At 37.9% G+C, this 8,112-nt stretch overlaps 1 non-coding gene across 1 annotated transcript; it reads left to right on the plus strand.

The window, feature by feature from the left end:
* The first annotated feature begins 2,216 nt into the window (after window positions 1–2,216).
* LOC111744222 lies at window positions 2,217–2,335 on the plus strand. Its single transcript, XR_002782053.1, has one exon. It is a non-coding gene; the product is annotated as a 5S ribosomal RNA (ribosomal RNA).
* Window positions 2,336–8,112: the final 5,777 nt, after the last annotated feature.

Consider the following 8,112-nt stretch of genomic DNA (forward strand, 5'->3'; position numbering starts at 1 on the left):
TTTTTTTTTCTGATAAGCGTAAATGCTTTTTTTCAGAAGTGAGCTCATGAGCTGGTTGTTTATTTTTCAGCACAACTAGAAATTAATAAAACATCAGATGAAGAAAGACTTTGATCATAGGCTAGGGGGCAAGTGGGGGACAGTGTTTGGCAGTTTTCAAAAAAAGAAGTGCAACCAAATGGTAATTTGAAGTCATAATCATACATTTAACTTATTGTAAACATTCGTATTACTTAACTTTATTCCCCTACTGTCTTTTAGTAGAATTATTTATAAAATCGTGTCCTAATCTTGGCTTTCCCTGACAGAATCAGGTGCTCTCTATGACATTTTTGTTCACAATAGCCCAGCTTTACCTAATAACTTTGTTAATGTACTATGAAAGAATAGAAAATTTTGAGTGTATATGATATTAAATCATGAATTCATGTAATTTTAGACCAAGTAGATTTTCAATATTACAAGATAATGGTATTTGAGAGCCTCTATTTTTTCCAGCTTTATCAAAATATACTTGACATATAATGTCGTGTTAGTTTAAGGTATATAACATAGTGTTTTGATACACATATATATTGCAAAATGATTACTTCAAAGCATTAGTTGACCCTCTATCACCTCACATCATTACCTTTTGTATGTGTATGTGCTGAGAATATTTAAGATCTATTTTCTTAGCAGCTTTCAAGTATATAATACAGTATTGCTGACTATAGTCATCATGCTGTACATCAGATCCCCAGAATTTATAATACTTCTAGAAATACAGTTCACCTTATAACTGAAAATTTGTACCTTTGACCAAAATCTCCCCACATCCCCCACCCCATAGCCCCTGGCAACCATTAACCTACTTTCTGTTTCCGTGAGGTCAGCTTTTTTAGATTACACATATGAGTGAGATCACACTGTATTTGTCTTTGTCTGACTTACTTAATTCAGCATAATGCTTTCAAAGTCCTTTGACAGCCTCTACAAGAACAATTTGTCTCCAAATTTTAAGCTAGAAAGTCAATAGAATAACAATAACACAGGATTTTATATTTTCAGTACTTGCATTAAGAATTATATGCAAATTGATCATCATGTTTATGTACTAATCACCAAATAAAAACCAGTAAAACATCAATTAAGAAAGAAAGATACTAGGTGTGGTAGAAATCGTAGGTAGGTGGACAGGGATACCCAGCTCAAGGAGGTTATACTACTTGTCTCACATCGCATAGCAAACATTACAACAGTAAATCAAAATTTGAACGATGTCTTCAAGGTCCTTTCATACATTCTCAGCCCACTGCTGTTTCCATTGCTTCAGATGGCCTTCTGGAAGTAACTCATCATCCCACAGGCATGCATGGCTTGCACAGCCAAAGAGCCAGAAATGGGTTGAAATCTAAATGTTCTCATTCACTAGATGGCCTATAGCAATGACTCTTAACACGTTGTGTCTCAGATCATCTGAAGGACCTTTGAAAAAACACAATTGTCAGACTCCTTTTTCAGAGATTCTGACTCATTTGTTTTGGGGTGGGGCTCAGGAACTTTGATTTAAAAAAAAAAAAAACTCCCTAGGTGGTTCTAATGTGCAACCAATTAGATGAAAATCATTGCTCTGTGGCACAGGTTCTCCACCCTGGGTACACATCAGAATCACTTGGGGGAGCTTGAAAAGCTACCTGTCCGCATCTTGTCTTCAGAGGTGCTGATTCATCTGGTCTGTGGTACAGCCTCAGCACAAATCTCCCCAGGTAACTAATGTGAAACCAAAGATGAGCATCATTAGTCATGGACTCCCTAAACCAAGGGTCCCCAACCCCTGGGCTGCGGACCAGTATCAGTCCATGGCCTGTTAGGAACCGAGCCACACAGCATGATGTAAGCAATGAGCAAGCCAGCAAAGCTTCGTCTGTATTTGCAGCCGCTCCCCAGCACTAGCATCACTGCCTCAGCTCCATCTCAAATCATTAGGCATTAGATTCTCATAGGAGCACTGGTCCCTGGTGCCAGAAAGGCTGGGGACCGCTGTCCTAAACCACTCATTTTTAGTCTACGTCATCTCCCAGGGAAGGTTTTCAAGGCCCTGAACATTGCCATTCTTAAAATTCCAGTGCTATCTGTGTTCAATAAATGCTCGTTGATAGAATTGCCTAATGAGGATCAATGTTGACAGACAGGTGAGAAGAAAAGGGCAAACTTAAAAATAATGAGGATTTTGAGTCTATGGCCATGCCACTCTGAACACACCCGATCTCTTCTGATCTCGGAAGCTAAGCAGGGTCAGGCCTGGTTAGTACTTGGATGGGAGACCACCTAGGAAGGCCAGGTGCTGTAGGCATAAAAAAAATAAATAAATAAAATAAAATAAAAATGAAGATTTAATATGAAAATCTCCTGTGGTTGGGTTATACAGTCAGCTAAGCAAATGTTACAACAGTACACAGATTATTTTACAAAGGCACAGGTACTCTTAGGTAGAGTACTATCCTAAGCCTGGAACATCCTTGTTCCCAAGGATATTTTGAGAGTGGGAATAAAGAAATACTTCCCACCATAACTAATTCCTATCACAGACAAAATCTCTTTACTGAGTCTAACAGCAATCTCAGAACAAGCCTCTGAAGAGCAAGATAATTCTCTTACCAAATGCTCTCCCCAGTAGGTGAGCACAGATGGGTATTATAATGTAAATTCATACATAGGAGAGCTATTTTTCTAAATGGATTTGAGTAGACTAAGAAAGAATAATGATTTCCTCTCTTAACATTATTTAACAAAAATGTTAAGTCAACCAGTAGGAGAGCAAAGCTGTCTGGGCTGTGTAATCCCACATTTATAACAAACATGGCTAGGAAGAAATTTATGGAAATAGTAAGAGAGCCTATCTTCAAATAGTAGGATTACGGTGATTTTTATTTTCTCCTTTTCTATGTTTTCTAGGTTTTTGTTTTGTTTTTTTTTTAATCAAGATGGGTATTACTTTATTATAGAAAAAAGAACATAACCCCTTTTTAAAAATTTAATTGTGCTCAAGTTTGGAGAATGATTGTCAAAGGCATTCTAAACCTGTAGGCATGTAGGTGAGGAGGAGCAGGTTTGTCCCGCAGTTTGAAAATTCAGCAAGTCCGTTTGTGCTTTCATAAGCAGTTGGAGATTTTGCAATCCTGGTGCTGTGCTTGCCAGGCTCAGCAAAGTCGGTATCAGACAGGTGACCAATGAAGATGAAGTTCCCAATAACCAGGCACTCTTTATCTGTTTGTTACCAACCCTAACAAGATAGAAATGAATTAAACACTCCTTATAATGACTTGCCACCATTGTTGGTCGATAATGTAAACTTCATGGAGATGTGAGGAGAAAATGCTTAGAAAGATTCATGATCTAACACCTCTGAATACTGACACTTGACAAAGTTGGCCTCAACATCTATAAATCAGATGCACATAATATGTGGTTTGAAGATCAGAAAATGCAAATGACATGTGGATTTCCTTTCAGAGAAATTCTAGTGTTTCATTTACCTGCTAAGCCCAGTGAATAAAATGAGCCAGTGGGGACTCCCTAATAAAACCTCAAATCCAGTAGTGAGGTTCTCTTACCTGCATCAACAAGATTCTCTTTCCTCAGAAATTTCCAAATCTTCCCCACTATCTAATAGAGTCCTTTTAAAAAACCCTGATGCTTTCTCCTTTTCCTATCCTTTTCTTCTACTCCTTTCTTGAATTTTCCAGCCTCTTCTGTTGCTTCATTCCATACTTGCCTGAAACAAAATTCTTTCTCTTAGTATCCTCCACCTAAACACCCCTTCAATACCCCTTCGATACCCACCCCGTTGCATTGCCATCAGAATACCTACTATAAATCAAATTGTAAACAACTCAAGGGAAGAAATCTACTTATTCATCTTCATATTCCTCCAAAGCATGTAGCTACAGTAGTTATTATGCGTTTGTTGAACAAGTGAGTTTCCACTCAAAGAACAATAGTAGCACTTTATAATGATATCATGTTCATTTATATGGAGCCATTTTCAAAGCATGTGAAACTTGCACCTCCAAATGAGACTTCCCAAATTGCATAATTGACATTTGCTGGGAATTTGTTAGAAATGTGGTATCTTAGCCTCCCGCTTCTTCTCTCGTCTCCCTATTATACCTACATATACCTAATGAATCAGCATTGGAGTTGTAATAAAATTGCCCGGTACTCCCTATGACATTCAAGTTTGAGAAACATTGGTCTAGAGTATTGTCTCTCAACCTTGGCTGCACATCGAAATCCTATGGAGATCCTGTAAATACAGATGCCTGGGATCCAGTGCCCAATGTTCTGATTTAATCAGTCTGGAGTGGAACTGGGAATTAGGATTCTTAAAAGTGCCCCCAAGGTGCAGCTAGAGATAAGAATCACTGTGAATGTCCTTGCTGAAGCTCTCCAATACTCCTACAATATTTTGTAAGCTCAGTGCCTCACCTATGTAGTAATTTCACTCCTCTTTCCTATTCATCCTTCCCTTAAGATTGTGTTGCTTCTCATCTTCCAAAAAATACCTGGTAGTTTCACTTGTCAATAAACGTTTATTGAACACCTAGAATTTGCATAAACACAAAACTCCTTCTTAAACTTCCTTTCACAGTAAATTATCTAAATTCTCTTTCTTGGGCTCTTTCTTCACTAACCCTATTTTCTAATTTTGTAAGCATTTTTCGATGCTGTTATAATTATGGCTTGCAGTTTGGGGAGTAGAGGAAAAGAAAATTAAACACCTTTTGTCCAATTTTAAAACAACCTAAAGATTGTTTTGGTCACAGAGATATCAAAAACTGATTATATTTAAAAGGAAATACATTCTGTTTTTAATCTTTATATGCGTACCAATGGTCCACTTTTTCATCTTTACTGTAACAGCTGACATTCCTAAAGGGCTTGCAATGCCCCGGCATTGTGCTGTTTTACCTGTATTATCTCAGTTAATCCACCTAACAACCCTATAAAGTACATTCCAATGTTATCCCTGTTTTTTGGATGAGAAAATAGCAGCACAAAGAAGTTCAGTAACTTGCCCAGGTTCCCGCAATTGGCCTCCCGAAGACAGGGTTGAAAACTTGGCAGACACAGAACCCGCTTGAAACTACTCTGCTGATTGTTCTATTGTGGACTGTGTTTTGGGAACACATGATCCTGTGGTTTAGGATTCTGTCATAGTTCTCCCAGATAGTTTAGTGCATCTTTTCCAACCTTTTTCCCACTTTAATCTCTGGCCCATAAAGCAGTTTCCCAGGTATAATCCACTGTGAAGTTTAAAGGATTTCATGTTTAGACAAATTCCTCCTGAATGTTGAGCAAGATAAGAAACAAGTTCTGACAAACACAATGACAGTCTACATAAAGAAGCCTTGATAGTTTATAAAGAAATGTTCCCTTCCTAACCAAATCCATTGTTAAATGTTAATATCTCTATTGCAAAAAGAAGATAAATAAATGTAATAGATGTAGCCTCTGGTTACAGTGTGTGTGTGCGTGTGTGTGTGTGTGTGTGTGTGTGAGAGAGAGCGAGAGAGAGAGAGAGAGAGAAATATAAAGGTAAAAAGTTTAATGCCAAATAGTATACCAAAGGCATCCTTTTTCTTTGGGCTTCCTTTACAACCTCCTCAACCATCCCATTTTAATAGCTCTTTTCTTTCATCCTTCTCTCAGCTAGGAAATGATTTCTTTTAATCCCTTCTGGTTGCTCTACAGCAGAGATTCTCAACCTTGGCACTATTTATATTTTAGGCCAGGTAATCTTGTTGTGGAGGCTGTTATGTTTTGTATTGTAGAATGTTTACAGCATCTCTGGCATCTACCCACTAGTTGCCCGTAGCACACCCCTCCACCCCGTGACTTGTGACAACCAAAAATATCTTCAGACATTGCTACATGTCCCTTGGGGGTGGGGAATAGAGGGGCAAAATCTCCACCAGTTGAGAACTATATTCTGAAAATATTCATTGAAATTATAAGGTGACATTCATTATTTTCCATATTTCATCCCTAAATATTGTCTCAAAGATTTTAAGTCCACATATCAGGTCCCCCTAGTGTTATTTATTTGCTTTTCTCCTTGTCTTCACCTTCTTGAGACTTAATCTGATGAACTTCCCAGGCAATCTGCAGAAGGCAACTTGCTTGCTGCTACAATGGGGCACAGAGATGGCCTTGAAGGGTCCATGAGTATGATGTTGGGAGGATGGGGAATAGAGGCATGCTTTGCCATTGTTGCTACCTTACCACAGACCTGGCTTGATTCCTGTAGGCCTTCCTCTGAAGCTTATATGGACAAAACTGTAACACCTCAGACATTATTCCAGCAATTCCTCGTAGAAAACAAATGTCTAATCTTTGATGTGTTGATAAACATAAAACATCTCTGCCTTAAATGGCACTTGCCTAAGCAAAACTGATATATTAGCAGAAATGACAAGTTTAGACTACATGAAATAAATATGCTGACTAAAGCTATTAGCTTATCTTTACTTCATGTGTATGTAGGTCTTAATGGTGCATGTATTAAATGGATGTGAAAGTGTATGGTGGGAAATTATTGTTTCATTTTTTTGGATCAAGTAAAAAACAAGTTAAACAAGACTGTCCATTGCCAGCTTCTAGTTGACCTTCAACCATGATGCCTGAGGACTCAATAGGTGCTTTACCAGGATTGTTTTATTTAAATCTTACAACAGTCTTAAGGAGTGTGCATCATTATCATCTCCATTTTATAGATGGCAAAGGCTCAAGATTGGCCAAATGATTTGATCAAGTTCATATTTCTAACAAGCCATGAAACAAGGAGTCAAACTCAGACATCTTGTCCCCAAGGTTTTATGTTTGTTTTTTGTTTGTGTGTGTGTATATAATTTTTAAAATATGGTAAAGTACACATAACATAAAATCTACCACTCTAGCAGTTGTTAAATGTATAGTTCTGTGGCTTTAAGCACATTCACATTGTTGTGCAACCATCATTGCTATCTGTATCCAGAGCTTGTTTCATCTTCCCAAACTGAAACTCAATACTCATTAAATAATAACTCCCCATCCCCACCCTCCTTCCCCCAGCCCCTGGCAACCACCATTCTACTTTTTGTCTCTGTGAATTTGATTACTCTGAGTACTAAGTGGAATCATACAGTATTTGTCTTTTCATGACTACCTTATTTTATCTTAGCATACTGTCTTGAAGATTCATCCATGTTGTAGCATGTCATACTTTCCTTCTTTTTTAAGGCCAAATAATATTCCATTTTATGTATATACCACATTTTGTTTATCCCTTCACCCATCGATGGATACTTGGGATGTTTCCACCTTTGGCTCTTGTGAATAATGCTACTATGAACATGAGAATATAAATATCTCTTCAAAATCCTTCTTTCATTTCTTTTGGGTATACGTCCAGCAGTGGAATTGCTGGGTTACATGGTAGTTTCCACATTTAATTTTTTGAGGAACCGCCATACTGTTCTCCACAGTGGCTGAAGCATTTTACATTCCCACCAACGGTGTACCAGGGTTCCAATTTCTTCGCATCCTCACCAACATTTATTTTGGGATTTTTGTTCTTTTGTTTTGGGGTGTGGTTTTTTATTTAATAGTAGCCATCCTGACAATGCGAAATGTGTCCCTAAGGTTTTCAAATTTAGCTATATGCCAAGTCTTTCCCTTCTAGACCCATTCTTGTTAATTCAATAGCAGTTGCAAGTGCGCACACACATAATGAAATGGAAAGATCTTGATCATATGGTAACTCATGAGGATTCGTGCCCATTACATTCCTCACTGCATTCAGCTTGGTTTCTTTAGTAAGCTAGTTAGGAGATTGTCTGAAAGGGTGATATAAAATCACCTCCCCTCTCTCTAACCTCCGGCCTCTTGGATGTCAAAGCACGCTTCTTCTTTTCTCTCTTCTACATTTTCAGGGATCTCTATAACATTTAGGAAACAGAAAAGAAATCACATTTCAAAAGAGATCAGCCTGTTTTGGTTATGTTAATTTTAATGAGAATGATCTTTCAGGAAACCTGTTCCAACTTGATCAGGAGAGCTTGGAGTAGGCAAATCTTCCACCTGGCGTTC

This window comes from Pteropus vampyrus, unplaced genomic scaffold (genome assembly GCF_000151845.1).
Source record: "Pteropus vampyrus isolate Shadow unplaced genomic scaffold, Pvam_2.0 Scaffold129, whole genome shotgun sequence".
Classification (NCBI taxonomy): domain Eukaryota; kingdom Metazoa; phylum Chordata; class Mammalia; order Chiroptera; family Pteropodidae; genus Pteropus; species Pteropus vampyrus.